At 45.1% G+C, this 15,082-nt stretch overlaps 1 protein-coding gene across 15 annotated transcripts in view; it reads left to right on the top strand.

Annotated features, from left to right (window-relative positions):
* AMBRA1 (autophagy and beclin 1 regulator 1) overlaps nucleotides 1-15,082 on the top strand; it is a 201,555-nt gene that overhangs the window by 109,647 nt on the left and 76,826 nt on the right. The gene's annotated exons all lie outside the window — the stretch shown is intronic.

Below are 15,082 nucleotides of genomic sequence, written 5' to 3' on the forward strand. Positions count from 1 at the left end.
CACTTCCCATACTGGGTGGCAGCCGGGCAGAGGCGCTCCTCACTTCCTCCCAGACGGGGTGGCGGCCGGGCAGAGGCGCTTCTCACTTCCCAGACGGGGCGGCCGGGCAGAGGTGCTCCTCACTTCCTCCCAGACGGGGTGGCGGCTGGGCAGAGGCGCTCCTCACCTCCCAGACGGGGTGGCCGGGCAGAGGCTCTCCTCCCTTCCCAGACGGAGTGGCCAGGCAGAGGCGCTCCTCACCTCCCAGAGTGGGCGGCCAGGCAGAGGCGCTCCTCACTTCCCAGAGTGGGCGGCCGGGCAGAGGCGCTCCTCATTTCCCATAGTGGGTGGCAGCCGGGTAGAGGCGCTCCTCATTTCCCAGATGGGGCAGCTGGGCAGAGGTGCTCCTCACTTCCTCCCAGACGGGGTGGCGGCCAGGCAGAGGCGCTCCTCACCTCCCAGACGGGGCGGCCGGGCAGAGGCACTCCTCACCTCCCAGACGGGGCGGCTGGGCAGAGGCACTCCTCACCTCCCAGAAGGGGCGGCTGGGCAGAGGCGCTCCTCACTTCCCATATGGGGTGGCAGCCGGGCAGAGGCGCTCCTCACTTCCCAGACGGGGTGGCGGCCAGGCAGAGGCGCTCCTCACTTCCCAGATGGGGCAGCCGGGCAGAGGCGCTCCTCACTTCCTCCCAGACGGGGTGGCGGCCAGGCAGAGGTGCTCCTCACCTCCCAGAGGGGGCGGCCGGGCAGAGGTGCTCCTCATCTCCCAGACGGGGCAGCCGGGCAGAGGCGCTCCTCACTTCCTCCCAGACGGGGTGGCAGCCAGGCAGAGGCGCTCCTCACATCCCAGACAATGGGCGGCCGGGCAGAGGCGCTCCTCACTTCCCAGATAGGGCGGCCGGGCAGAGGGGCTCCTCACATCCCAGACGATGGGCGGCCAGGCAGAGATGCTCCTCACTTCCTAGACGGGGTGGCGGCGGGGCAGAGGCTGTAATCTTAGCACTTTAAGAGGCCAAGGCAGGAGGCTGGTAGGTGGAGGTTGCAGCGAGCCGAGATCACACCACTGCACTCCAGCCTGAGCAGCATGGAGCAATGAGTTAGCGAGACTCCGTCTGCAATCCCAGCACCTCGGGAGGCCGAGGCAGGCAGATCACTCGAGGCCAGGAGCTGGAGACCAGCCCGGTCAACACGGTGAAACCCCGTCTCCACCAAAAATACAAAAACCATTCAGGCGCCCTTCAATTTTGTCAGGGATTTTTTTGTTTTGTTTTGTTTTGTTTTTTTGAGACAGAGCCTCACTCTGTTGCCCAGTGATGCAATCTCAGCTCACTGCGACCTCCGCCTCTTGGGTTCAAGCGATTCTCCTGCCTCTCCCGAGTAGCTGGGATTACAGGCGCGTGCCCCCAGGCCTGGCTAATTTTTGTATTTTTAGTAGAGATGGGGTTTCACCATATTGGCAAGGCTGGTCTTAAGCTCCTGACCTCAAGGGATCTACCTGCCCCAGCTTCCCAAAGTGGTGGAATTACAGGCGTGAGCCACTGCGTCTGGCCCAATTTTGTCAATTTTTGATTAATATATTTTGTGACTTTGTCATTAGGTGCACATATGTCTACGACTGATAATGTGTTCCTGATGAAGTAACTATTTTACCATTGTCCCTGTCTCTGTAGTAATATTTTTTGTCTTAAAGTCAATTTTTTCTTATATTAATATAGCTACTGCAGTTCTTTTATGGTTGTTGATTACATGACATATCATTTTCCATCCTTTTACTTTCAACCTGTTTAGCTCTTTGAATCCGAAGTGTGTATCTGGTAGAAAGCATATGATTGAAGCTTGTTTTTTATCTAGTCTGACAATCTCTGCTTTTTGATTGTTTAGTCCATTCACATTTAATATTATCATTGATATAGTTGGGTTTTTGTCTGCCATTTTACTGTTTGTTTTTTGTATTTCTAATGTTTTTATTCCTCTGTTCCTTCTTTACTGACTTCATTTGTATTAAATGGATATCATCTAATGTGTCTTTTAAATTCCTTTTTTGATTTTTGAATGTATTTTATCAGGATCAGTTTCCAATTTATTCAGACTTAATTCTGGTAAGATATAGAAACATTTTTCACTATCTGTTGTTCCCCTGTGGCTCCATTCCCTTCTACCTCTTTTGTGCTGTTATATATATATTAATATTACATCTATATATATTACAAACCCAACAATATGGTGTTAACTTATTGATTGATACAATCTTTTCTCAGGCATCCTTCTGTTTGTTGCCTGGTGTGGGAAAGACAGAGCTATACTTTTCATAAAATTTACTTTTCTTTTCATCTAACTTTATTAACTTGTTAATAAAATTGTTATTAACTTTATTTTTGGTTAATAACAATTTACTTGTTATTATTGTTAACTTTATTTTTGGTTGTCCTCTGCCCCTCTCATCTCTTTTATTTTTATTTTATTTTTAGAGATGAAGTCTTGCTCTGTTGCCCAGGCTGGAGTGCAGTGACCCAGTCATGACTCACTGCACCCTCAACCTGCCGGTCTCAAGCTATTCTCCTACCTCAGCCTCCTAAGTAGCTGGAACTATAGACACACAACACCATATCCATCTAGTTTTTGTACTTTTTGTAGAGATGGGGTTTTGCCATGTTGCCCAGGCTAGTTTCTAACTCCTAGGCTCAAGTGATCTCCCCGCCTCAGCCCCACAAAGTGCTGGGATTACAGGTGTGAGCCATGGTGCCTGGCCCCTCTCATCTCTTTTATTTGTATTTATTTATTTATTTATTTATTTATGTTGAGATGGAGTCTCGTTCTGTCACCCAGGCTGGAGGGCAGTGGCACGATCTTGGCTCACTGCAACCTCCATCTCCTGGGTTCAAGCCATTCTCCTGCCTCAGCCTCCCAAGTGGCTGGGATTATAGGCGCCCACCACAACACCCAGCTAATTTTTATATTTTTAGTAGAGACGGTGTTTCACTATGTTGGCCAGGCTGATCTCGAACGCCTGACCTCAGGTGATCCGCCCACCTTGGCCTCCCAAAGTGCTGGGATTACAGGCGTGAGCCACTGCACCCAGCCTCCTCTTGTCTCTTTTAAAAACACCAGTACTCTGGTCTTAGATGTTCCCCAGTTCCCTGGTTCCTTAGGGAATTACTTTCAGGAGGACTTTTTAGTCTCACTTGGTCAACTGGGGTGGGCATCTACAGCCTCAGGCTTGCTAACTTTTAGGAATTAGCCTTATTTCACCATCTGATAGCATAGCTGTCTAATACAACAAATTGCTTAATCACTATATAGCAGATCTTCACTTGAACTGGCAAATCTGGTATAGATTAATAATAGAGAATGAAGTTAAGGGCCATCATGATATTACTTAGATGAAAGTGAACAGAAATGAATAATATTTCTGGTTTTGGGTCCTTTATCTCTTTGATCTCCCTTTATCTTTCTGCCGTGTACCCATCTGGTACCCAGTAGCCAGGCAGATAACATGAGTGGCACATTCCAACTCAACATCAATTAAGATGGCTGTTTATAAAAAAAAAACCCAGATAAATGGACAATTAGTGGTGGTGGTACTGGCTAGTGCTGCTTTAATAATTAACCCAATTACATTTCATTCTCCGGTGATGAAAGTGAAGGGAATAAGAGGCTGGCTTTGTTGCCTGGGAAACAGAGAAGTAAATGCAGTACTCCTCCCAGAGAACTCGGCCTTCACAGTTGCCTTATAGCACCAGGGGCCTTTTACCTATTTGGTGTCCACCAGTCACTGGAGCATTCGAGTCCTTTCTACCCCAGCTCTTTACCTTATCTTATACCACTAGTGAGAAGTGTGCTTATTGAGAACATGGGGCCCAGTTTCTAAGCTGAATTGCCTGTGCTTCTTCAGGCTTTTCTAGGGAAAAATACTGGACCTTGTCAATGAACTTTTCTGCTCCTTTTATATGTGTAAGTTTTTCTGTGCTTTTGTCTCTCTTTTCCCCAGGAAATTTCCTCTTGATCTTTCCCCACTTATGCTTTACCCGTGTGCCCTTTCTGTATTGTCACCTTAAAATGTACACGGCACTTTCTAAATGCTTAGTATTTTCCAGAACACTTTGGGTATTACAAAATAATTAAATGATTCTGCCCTCAGGGAGTTTACTGTCTAGCCAGGGAGTGGCCCAATATCTATGTTTTGTTTTGGCCCTGCCACTAAAAATTTACTAATTCCCCTGAGACTTTAACTACCAGTCTTGATAGATTAGCTAAGGGAGGTGGGGTGTAAGCCTGGGCTTGGATCAAGGACTTAATGTCTTTCAGTACAGTTTGAAGAAGCTCTGCAAATGTGTCCCCATTCATCTTTTGAGTGGGGCTGTAAGCATGAGTAAGTGGGGCACCAGAAGGACAGCTGTCATTTATATGGTATACTCTGTCTGAGAGACAGTATAGTGAAATGTTTTAGAGTTTGGGCTTCTTGAGGCCAGGCATGGGGGCTCACGCCTGTAATCCCAGCATGTTGGGAGGCCAAGGCGGACGGATCACCTGAGGTCAGGAGTTCGAGACCAGTCTGGCCAACATGGTGAAACCCTGTCTCTACTAAAAATACAAAAATTAGCCGGGCGTGGTAGCAGGTGCCTGTAATCCCAGCTACTCAGGAGGCCAAGGCAGGAGAATCGCTTGAACCCGGGAGGCAAAGGTTGCAGTGAGCTGAAATTGCGCCATTGCACTCCAGCCTGGGGTACAAGAGTGAGATTTTGTCTTAAAAAAAAAAAAAAAAGCCTGGGCACAGTGGCTCACACCTTGTAATCCCAGCACTTTGGGAGGCCGAGGTGGGCGGATCATGAGGTCAGGAGATCGAGATCATCCTGGCTAACACCGTGAAACCCCATCTCTACTACACATACAAAAAATTAACCTGGTGTGGTGGCAGGCGCCTGTAGTCCCAGCTACTCGGGAGGCTGAGGGAGAATGATGTGAATCCGGGAGGCGGAGCTTGCAGTGAGCCGGAGATCGCACCACTGCACTCCAGCCTGGGCGACAGAGCGAGACTCCATCTCAGAAAAAAAATAAAAAGCCAAAGAAGTATAGGTGGTGGCAGGGATGCAGTGGAAAGGGAATGCATATACACTGTCAGTGGGAATGTAAATTAGTACAAAGTAGAAATCTTAATGTCCATATGTCTGGATTGAGGCGCCACTATTTATTTGTACTTTAAGTTCTCTGTACTCTGGGGCTTCCCTAGACCTAAAATGATCTCAAAGCTTATTAAGTCCCATGGTTGTGTGCTCCTTGGAATTACTGCTCATTTTGAAGGTGCCAGCTGAAGATTCCCTCTAATCTATAATGACTCAGTATAATGCCAGAATTCTTTTACTTCTCTCTTCTTAGGTTATGATTAGTATGTGCTTTGACATGTTTTGCAACCCCTCAGAACAAATGCAATGATCTAGAAATCTGCAGAGGACATGTGAGGAAAGAGAAGGCCAAATGTGAGGTCAAAGCCCATATTTTCCAGTGGAAGCAGCAGCTTTCTTTGTTATATTTCTTTACATTTCAAACTTTCTTTAGGATTAGATATCCCCTACCTTGGGCCCCTTGTGCATGGCACAAAGCTGCAGTGAGCTGGGCCTATGATAAACCCAGGGACTCACCTCAATAGCCCTATAACATGAGATACTGTCTTTACAGGGTGAATAAAAGAGACTTGGAACAATCCTCTTTACTGTCCCATCTACTTTAGTGGTTTTTGCCAAAGTGAGCAGTATGAATGCTGGAAGTTAATAACCCATGCTAACTAACCCCCTACCTCCTTCTTTTTACCTTTTTGTTTGTTTGTTTGAGATGGAGTCTCACTTTGTTGCCCAGGCTGGAGTGCAGTGGCGCACTCCTGCAACCTCCACCTCCCAGATTCAAGCAATTCTCCTGTCTCAGCCTCCCGAATAGCTGGGACTACAGGCGTACACCACCACGCCCAGCTAATTTTTGTATTTTTGGTAGAGATGGGGTTTCACCATATTGGTCAGGCTGGTCTTCAACTCCTGACTTCAGGTGATCCGCCCACCTTGGCCTCCCAAAGTGCTGCGATTACACGCATGAGCCACCATGCCTGCCAACCTCCTTCTTTTTAAGACCCTGGGCTCACGTTAGCTTTTCTTTCTCGTTCCCTTTTCCTATCTCCAAGCAGCCTCGTTTATTCCAACCTGGCTGGAAATGCCATGGGAACTGGCGGACATCACCTCTTACCTTTTCTACCAAAGTGGAGCCAACCTGTGGTTGTTAATTTCCTTTCTTTAAAACTTGCTGATCAACAAAGGCCAGCTCTTCCCCTGGGTCCTCATGCCACTCAGCTTGAAGAGCAAGCATGGATATCTTTGTATGAGCCATGATGGGGAAAGAACTCCTGCAAATAGGTGACTGAGGCCCTTTGGGAGTGTTAAGACTCCCTTGGGCATTTCTTTTGGGTAGCTGTTGAGTGTCACCCCAGAGCCAGAGAGTCATCTTGTAACCACATACTCACCCTGTGAAGACAGTCTCTCATGTTATAGGGCTATTGAGGGGAGTCCCTGGGTTTATCATAGGCCCAGTTCGCTGCAGCTTTGTGCCATGCAGAAGGGGCCCAGCATCACTTCTACTGTCTTGAGCTGTGGGGCTACATTCTTTAGGGATGCCTGGTAAACAGATTCATGGTTTTTACTCCTTTTTTTTTTTTTTTTTTTGAGACAGAGTCTCACTCTGTCACCCAGGCTGGAGTGCAATGGCACGGTCTCGGCTCACTGCAACCTCCACCTCCCAGGTTCAAGCGATTCTTCTGCCTCAGCGTCCTGAGTAGCTGGGACTACAGGCGCATGCCACCACGCCTGGCTAATTTTTGTATTTTTAGTAGAGATGGGGTTTCACTGTGTTGGCCAGGCTGGTTTCGAACTCCTGACCTTATGATCTGCCTGCCTCGGCACCCCAAAGTGCTGAGATTACAGGCGTGAGCCACCACGCCTGGCTGGTTTTTACTCTTGTGGCTCATAGCTGGTAAAGTAGAAGCCAAAAAGATTCCTTCCTAATGCAGGGAAGTTAACTGGTCCAGGGTACAAAGGAGCAAGGGAAAGCCAGACAGGAGGTAAAGGGTAGAAGTCCCCATTGGGAAAAAGGGTTTCTCCTTGTTCCTGTGAAGTGGGGTGCACAGTAAACATGTGAGGGACATTTATTTTCACAAATGAAGCTGGCTAGAAAGGTGAATTGTCTCCAGAATCTACCATGTTGATATAGTTAGTGCCAGTGGCTGCTTTTTGTAATATTTGCTGACTCCCAACAGAAGTGTTCACAACAGTCTTTTATGGTTTCTGTTGGACTGGTAACATAAAGGAATGACATGGAAATATCCACAATCACTCCTGCTCATTAGAGTGAAGTTTCACCCAGACAAATAGCTCTGAGATTGTGACAGTTCTATAACAGCATTTACAATTATCCAAAACATTGCCCATCATGCTGAACTGGCAGAGGGGTAGTGAAAAGACAAAATTTAGTAACTCAAGCTTAGATTTGGCCGTGAAGTAATATTATAGAGAAAAACAATCCTAAAATTCATAGGGAGCCAGAAAAGAGCCTGAATAGCCAAAGCAATCCTAAGCAAAAACAACAACAACAAAACAAAACACAAAGCTGGAAACATCACATCACATTACCTGACTTCGAATTATACTACAAGGATGTAGTAACCAAAACTTGCAAAACGTCAGGACTTTGGAATATGATATTTCAAATTTGGTAAACAAAACCAAACCCCTAAGAACATTTGTTCTATACCAAGTACTGTTCCAAGCACTTCTCCCATATTAATCACCAGCAGCATTGCTATGATACACTGTCATTTTTACAGATGAGGAAACTGAGGCTAAAAGAGATGAAGTATTTTACCCAAAACCACAGCTAGTACTTGACAGAATGGGAGTTGGACCTCAGGCAGTCCTGCTCTTTTCCAACAGAACCACCATGGGGTGTGATCTGATTCTTTGTTGGTAGAAAAACAGGCTAAAATCTAATCTCAGGCTTTACCTTCAGAGAACGAAAATAGGCCGGGCGTGGTAGATCACACCTGTAATCCCAGCACTTTGGGAGGCCGAGGCAGGCGGATCACCTGAAGTCGGGAGTTCGAGACCAGCCTGACCAACATGGAGAAACCCTATCTCTACTAAAAATATAAAATTAGCCGGGCATGGTGACGCATGCCTATAATCCCAGCTACTCAGGAGGCTGAGGCAGGAGAATCACTTGAACCCGGGAGGAAGAGTTTGCGGTGGGCTGAGCTCAACAAGAGCAAAACTCCGTCTCAAAAAAAAAAAAAAAAAAAAAAACAAAAATAGTGTGTTCAGCTCAGAAGACTGCTACTGGGGAGGGGGCTACTATGCTCTTATATCCTTGTCGCAGATCCTTTCCCCTAGAAAGAGGGCCCTGGAGAAGAATTATATTCCCAAACAATGAATTGTGAAGTGGTAATTACACTGTTGCCATCCCATTGGGAAGAAGGCTGGGGCAGTGATTACATTCCAAAACAAAGCTGTTTGGGTATAATTGCACCTTGCTGCTCTTATCAGTCTGGGGAAGGCAGGCCTCTGGTCTCCATCCTCATTTGTTTTTGAGATGGAATCTGAACAGCATTCAATTAATAGTCAAGACCCAGGCACAGGAAGTCAGCCAAAAGAGCCAAGAGGACATTAACTTGCTATTGGCATTTTCCTTCTACTGAAGTTTTCCAGACCTTTAAGTATCAGCAGATTTGAGGGGGAGCCTAGTTAAGAAAATTTATTTGGCTAGTTAAGGGTTAGAGATTCCTCTTTAAGAGGCTGTGCCCCAAACCCCTCATTGGTCTCTATACGTAAAGGAGAGAGAGTTGGATGGCAGTGAAATTTTCCTCTTCTATCAGCAGCTTTAGCTCTGTCAAAAGATAGTCCTTCCTTGAAATCATTCCCTGGGACTTGCAGCATGTATATATTTTTTTCATGTATATAGCTTCCAAAGTTGTAGAGCAAAGAGCCTCTCTCTGGTTGTGTTGAGATAATAAGGCTGATTTTGGTTAAATTTCAGCAATAATCTCTAGATCTGGACTAGAAGAAAAAATAAAATGAATTATTTTGTTTTATGACTCAGAGAACAAAAAATTGCCAGTTGCTTTTAAGGCACGCTTGTTGATCTAGAGCAAAGAAGGAAAAGACGCATGTATTGGGATGAGGGTTGCACAACCCTGGGAAGTGGTATAGCTTTGGCCATTATGTCATTTAGCTTTTGCTGCTGAACAAACCACCCCCAAATTTAGTGGCATAAGACATTTCTTGTTTCTCACAATTCTGCGAGTCCAGTTGCAGTTTGCCTGGTCTGCATCATTGGCTCTTCTCTGTGGTCAATTAATAGCTTGGCTGGATGTGGATGATCTTAGATGGTTTAGTAGGTAGAATAATGATCTGCCTAAGAGGTCCTTCCACATCTTAATCCCCAGAACCTGTGAATATGTTACTTTACATGGCAGAAGGGACTTTGCAGTTATGATTAAGATTATAGATCTTGAGGTGGGAAGATTATCCTGATTTATCTGGGTGAGCCTCATCTGATTACATGAGCTATTAAAAGTGGAAGAGGAAGGCAGAAGGGTCAGTCAAGGTGCTGCAATGATCAAAGATGGGAACGGCCTCTGCTAACAGCCAGCAGCGAGTGGGAACCTCAGTTCTGCATTTGCAAGGAACTGAATTCTGCCAGCAACCAAAATGGACAAGGAGACAGACCCGAACACAGGCCAGCCAACACCTTTCTTCTAGCTCAATGAGCCCTTTGTTTGACTTCAGGCCTATAGAACTGAGAGATAATAAATTTGTCTTGTTTAAGCCACTAAGTTTCTGGTTATTGTTATGGCAGTCATAGAAAACTAATAACAGATAGTTTCACACATGTATCTGGCATTTGGCAGGCTATTTGGCTTCAGCTGGGATGACTTGTCTCCTTTCTATTCACCAGTAAACTAACCTGTGTTCTTCACATAGTGTCTCGGGTGTGTGTGTGTGTGTGTGTGTGAGACGGAATCTCGCTCTGTCGCCCAGGCTGGAGTGCCGTGGTGTAGTCTCAGCTCACTGCAACCTCCGCCTCCTGGGTTCAAGTGATTCTTCTGCCTCAGCCTCCCTAGTAGCTGGGATTATAGGCACCTGCCACTATGCCTGGCTAATTTTTGTATTTTTAGTAGAGACAGGGTTTCACCATGTTGGCCAGGCTGGTCTTGAACTCCTGACCTCAGGGTTCTGAACAGAAGCAGGAGAGGTCAAGCCCTACTGCATAAGCAGTTTTTGAATCTCTCCTTATGTCATGTTTGCTTTTGTCCATTCCATCAGCTAAAGCAAGCTGTTTGGGTAAGCCCCAAACCAGGAAGATAACTCTCTAAGGCCATGGATACAGAAGGGCTTAAATCATTTGGGGCCATTACTGTAACATGCTGCCACAACTAAGTAGGCTTTGAAATCTGAGGTAGCCTGCTAGTACACTCTGAACACATTGCTTTTTTTTCTTTTCTTTCTTTTGAGATAGGGTCTCACTCTGTTGCCCAGGCTGGAATGCAGTGGTGTGATTACAGCTCACTGCAACCTCTGCCTCCTGGGCTCAAGTGATTCCCCTGTCTCAGTCTCCCAGGTAACTGAGACTACTGCACATGCTACCATGCCTGGCTAATTTTGGTATTTTTTGTAGAGACAGGGTTTCACTGTGTTGCCCAGACTGGTCTTAAACTCTTGGGCTCAAGCGATCCTACCACCTTGGCCTCCCAAAGTGTTAGGATTACTGGCATGAGCCACTGCGTCCAGTGCAAATTGCTTTTTTTAAAAGTGTCCTTACATATACTGAGGAAAGCTTCAGCATACCAAAGGATATAAAGGTACAGATTTAGAACTTTCAAGAAATATCTTCGAGCATGGTGGTGCATGCCTGTAATCCCAGCTACTTGGGAGGCTGAGGCAGGAGAATCTCTTGAACCTGGGAGGCGGAGGTTGCGGTGAGCCAAGATTGTGCCATTGCACTCCAGCCTGGGCAACAAGAGTGAAACTCCATCTCAAAAAAAAAAAAAAGAAAAAGAAGAAAGAAAAAAACAAGAAATATCTTGCCTTAGATAATTATTTGGGTTATTCAGAGAAATGAATTTAGGAACGACATTCAAATAAAAAGCTGGACCCTGGTTTCCTAGACATAGGGTATCAGGGAAACTACCTTTTCTCTTTCTCTGGGTATTTTCTAGGATATAGCCCTCTATTTCTGTGCTGGAGGGTAAAAAGATGTGCAAAAGAGCTCTGTGGGTGGTTGGGCCCCTTGGGGCCAAATGTATTTCTGTGTAGGAGTAAGACTGACAGAATTAACTGTGCAAGCACTTACTAATTTGCTGTAAGTGAACCTGTACCCGTGGCATCATTTATAATCCAGAGCTTGTTGAACAGAAGCAACTCAGAAGAAAAGTTCCTAAAAACTAAGGCAAGGAATTTTTGTGTGCCCAATTACTGTGGCATATTATGCTTTCTTATAGCAATGGTTGGGAGAAGCAAGAATTCAGTTATTCTCAAGCATAGGACTTAGCTTTTACTTGGTGTTATTGAGATTGGTTAAAAACTATTTTATGGGCGCCAAATGTGAATTGCGTAGATTGGGCCTCAGGTCACATAGAGACAAATTCAGTATATTCACCAGTCATTCTTTTTTTTTTTTTTTTTAAGTCACCAGTAAACTTACCTGTGCTTCTTCACATAGTGTCTCAGGGTTCTTTTCAAAGTAGAAGGTTCTTTTAAAATACAAAAATTAGCTCCGGCTAATTTTTGTATTTTTAGTAGAGATGGGGTTTCGCCATGTTGACCAGGCTGGTCTCGAACTCCTGACCTCAAGTGATCCGCCCGTCTCGGCCTCCCAAAGTGCTGGGATTACAGGCGTGAGCCACTATGCCGGGCCTCACCAATCAATCTTTTAGGACTTCCTTGATGTACTTTTAGAACCACCTCAGTGGCTGGTGGGTTGAGGGCTCTGCTGTTGGTAAACCCTGGATATTGTCCTAGGCATGTGCATTCAAAATGGTATAGCCGATGTACAATAAAGATGTGTCCTCAAACAGGCTGGGCACAGTGGCTCAAGCCTGTAATCCCAGCACAGTAGGCCAAAGTGGGAGGATTGCTTGCGCCCAGGAAAGCCCAGCATGGGCAACATAGTGAGAGCTGATCTCTACAAAAAGGTTTTTTTTTCCCCCCAGAAATTAGCTGAGCATGGTAGTGTGTGCATGTAGTTCCACAGTTCCAGCTACTCAGGAGGCTGAGGTGGGAGGATCATTAGAGCCTGGGAGGCAGAGGCTGCATTGAGCAGAGATCACATCACTGCACTCCAGTCTGAATGACAGAGCAAGATCCTGTCTCAAACAAACAAAGTATCTTTAAAGAGACAAAGACTCTCCCTAATGAAAACTAGGCCTTATCCTTTTTTGTCTGATAAGAGTTAGAGGTTGTGGTGATGAGACTGAGCTAGTGTCCTTCTATTCTGCCTTTACTTTTACTCCTGGGTCCCTTTCCCCTCCCACCCTTCCACCTTTCTCCCTTTATCTGTTGCGGGTCTCAGTATTTAAGCAGAATTTTTTTTTTTTTTTTTTTTTTTTTTTTTGAGACAGTCTTGCCCAGGCTGGAGTGCGGTGGGGTAATCTCGGCTCACTGCAACCTCTGTCTCCCAGGTTCAAGTGATTCTCATGCCTCAGCCTACCTAGTAGCTGAGATTACAGGCGTGTGCCACCATGCCCAACTAATTTTTTTGTATTTTTAGTAGAGACAAGGTTTTACCATCTTGACCAGGCTGATTTCGAACCCCTGGCTAATCCACCCACCTTGGCCTCCCAAAGTGCTGGAATTACAGGCGTGAGGCACCACACCCAGCCTTAAGCAGAATTTGAACTTGATTTTCTTTAAGGCAGAACTAATAGAGCTAACACAGGAGCTAATTGAGAGCTTATAAAAGCCACAAAGTGTTTCTTGGTCTAAATATTTTTCTGGATTCTGCTGATGTGAAGCAACTGGGGAAAAGTGGTAAAATGTTGTATAGCTTATTTTGCAAACTAATTAAAACTGAAAATATCAGTTGAAAGCTGGAGTAAATTATTTAAAATGCCCAGTTTCTTCACTCCCGTGTTCTAGATGGAGAGGCCACAGGGACAGTTTAGGAGCACATGCTGTGAATAAGTTTCTGGCTATTCTAATCTATGTCTTACCTGGGAAGAACGTGAAGGTCCTATGGGATAGAAGCAGTACCAGCACCACAGGTTGGCTTGGGACTCTTTACGTATCTCCCCACCACTATTATCTAACCACAAGCCACCCCTAAAAATACACCGTCTAAGTGAAAAACAGTGTGCTTGCTCTGCCATCAGCTTCAAGACAAGTCACCTAACTTTTGCACACCCTACTTGTTCACCTGCCAACCCTGAGACTCATTTATAGAATTTCTTGAGCTGCCACTGGATGGAATTAACAGAGAAATTGGCCATGGGATTTGGAGATAATAGTGCTGAAGGAAACACTGACTGGCTGATTTCCCCTCTCAACTTCATGGATACTTTTTCCTCTTCTCTGTTATTATTTCTGGGTACTGTGTGTTGGAGGTTTGGTTTGTGTGGACTCATCAGTCATTGTTTTCAGGCACTGAGTGTAGCTCTCCACCTTTTCCTTTGTGATATTAGTGTCTCCCCTACATGGAAGAGTGACCATTTTCTGAAAGGCTAATGCAGCTATGGAGGGGAACAGTGTTCTTTTCCGACACCTGGAGAATAGCTGTTAGGGTTTAGAATTCCTGAAAAAAATCATTTTAGTCTTGATATTTTAGAATATCCTTTATTCGAAGCTGCCTGCTTTCTTCGCCTTCTTTCTTGTGAATGCCACAATTCCCTCTCCACCTTTCTCTGAATCTGAGACCTTACAGTAAAAAAGAAGTATGCGACAAGAAATTATGGGATTCTTGTATCCAGAGCGAAGTGATGGTGGTTGCAAGTTGACTATTTGACATTTTACAGTTTTATATGACTCATAACTTTCGTGTGGGGAGCATAACTGAAACAAATTATCAAACTGGGAATGGCCTCAGGGGCACTGTCTCTGAAGGAAAGGGTTGGAATTTTGAGTCCTTGGGCCTTCTGAATTTGACAAATTGAATTATCCTAGGATTCCTCTGTCTCTCATTTTCATTTTTCATTGGATAGTCTGTGATGGGAGGGGATTTTTGCATACAGAGAAATAGACTCAATCAAAGAATACAGCAAACTAATACATGTGGAATTAAGGTCCAGTCTACCCCCTCAAAGAAATGCATGCTTGTCTGTTCCTTTTCCAACCCGGAACCTGGACATTAAACTGTTGAATATTTTGTCTATCTTCCCTTTTGGCTTTGATGTTCTTAAACGTTGAACGTTAGCAAATGTCATGGAGACACACCCATAACTACTTTCTTGTAAGGAAACCAAGGACTTGAATTCTTCTCTTATTCATAATTAATATTTTGCATTCCAAGTTATAGGTAGCACTGGGCGCTGGAGGCTGCCTGCCACATAGGCCGACTAGGGTTTGAAGTTAGTTGGGTTGCCATTCTACTTTGCAGAAGAACCTAAAATACTTTAATTTTTTTTCTATTGATAAGACTGTTTTTCAGTTTAAGACGTATTCAATTCACCTCACTCATTTTTTCCTCTCATCTCCTCTCCAAGTACTCAGGTTGATCCTATGGGAACATAATGTCATCCTCCTCATGCTATAGATATATGCGGACTTTCTCAGGCTGAGCCTTAAAATGTCCATTTCTCAAGTGCACACTGTGTTCTTTCTCTTTCGACTATCTTGATTTTTGTTTTTTTTTTTTTTCACTGTTCTGGCTCTGATATGGGTTAGCTGCCCTCAGTGAACCAGTACTGTATTTCTTTCCTTGAACTTAACCTTACCTGCTAGCCATAGGGAAAATCCAGAATGAGTACTAATCCTTTCTGGATTTCCCCCTCTGTCCAACAGACAGTATAGTATAGATGCTTAAGAACAAGGGTAGAGGCTAGGTGCCATGGCTCACGCTTGTAATCCCAGCACTTTGGGAGGCC

This window comes from Pongo abelii, chromosome 9 (genome assembly GCF_028885655.2).
Source record: "Pongo abelii isolate AG06213 chromosome 9, NHGRI_mPonAbe1-v2.0_pri, whole genome shotgun sequence".
Classification (NCBI taxonomy): Eukaryota; Metazoa; Chordata; class Mammalia; order Primates; family Hominidae; genus Pongo; species Pongo abelii.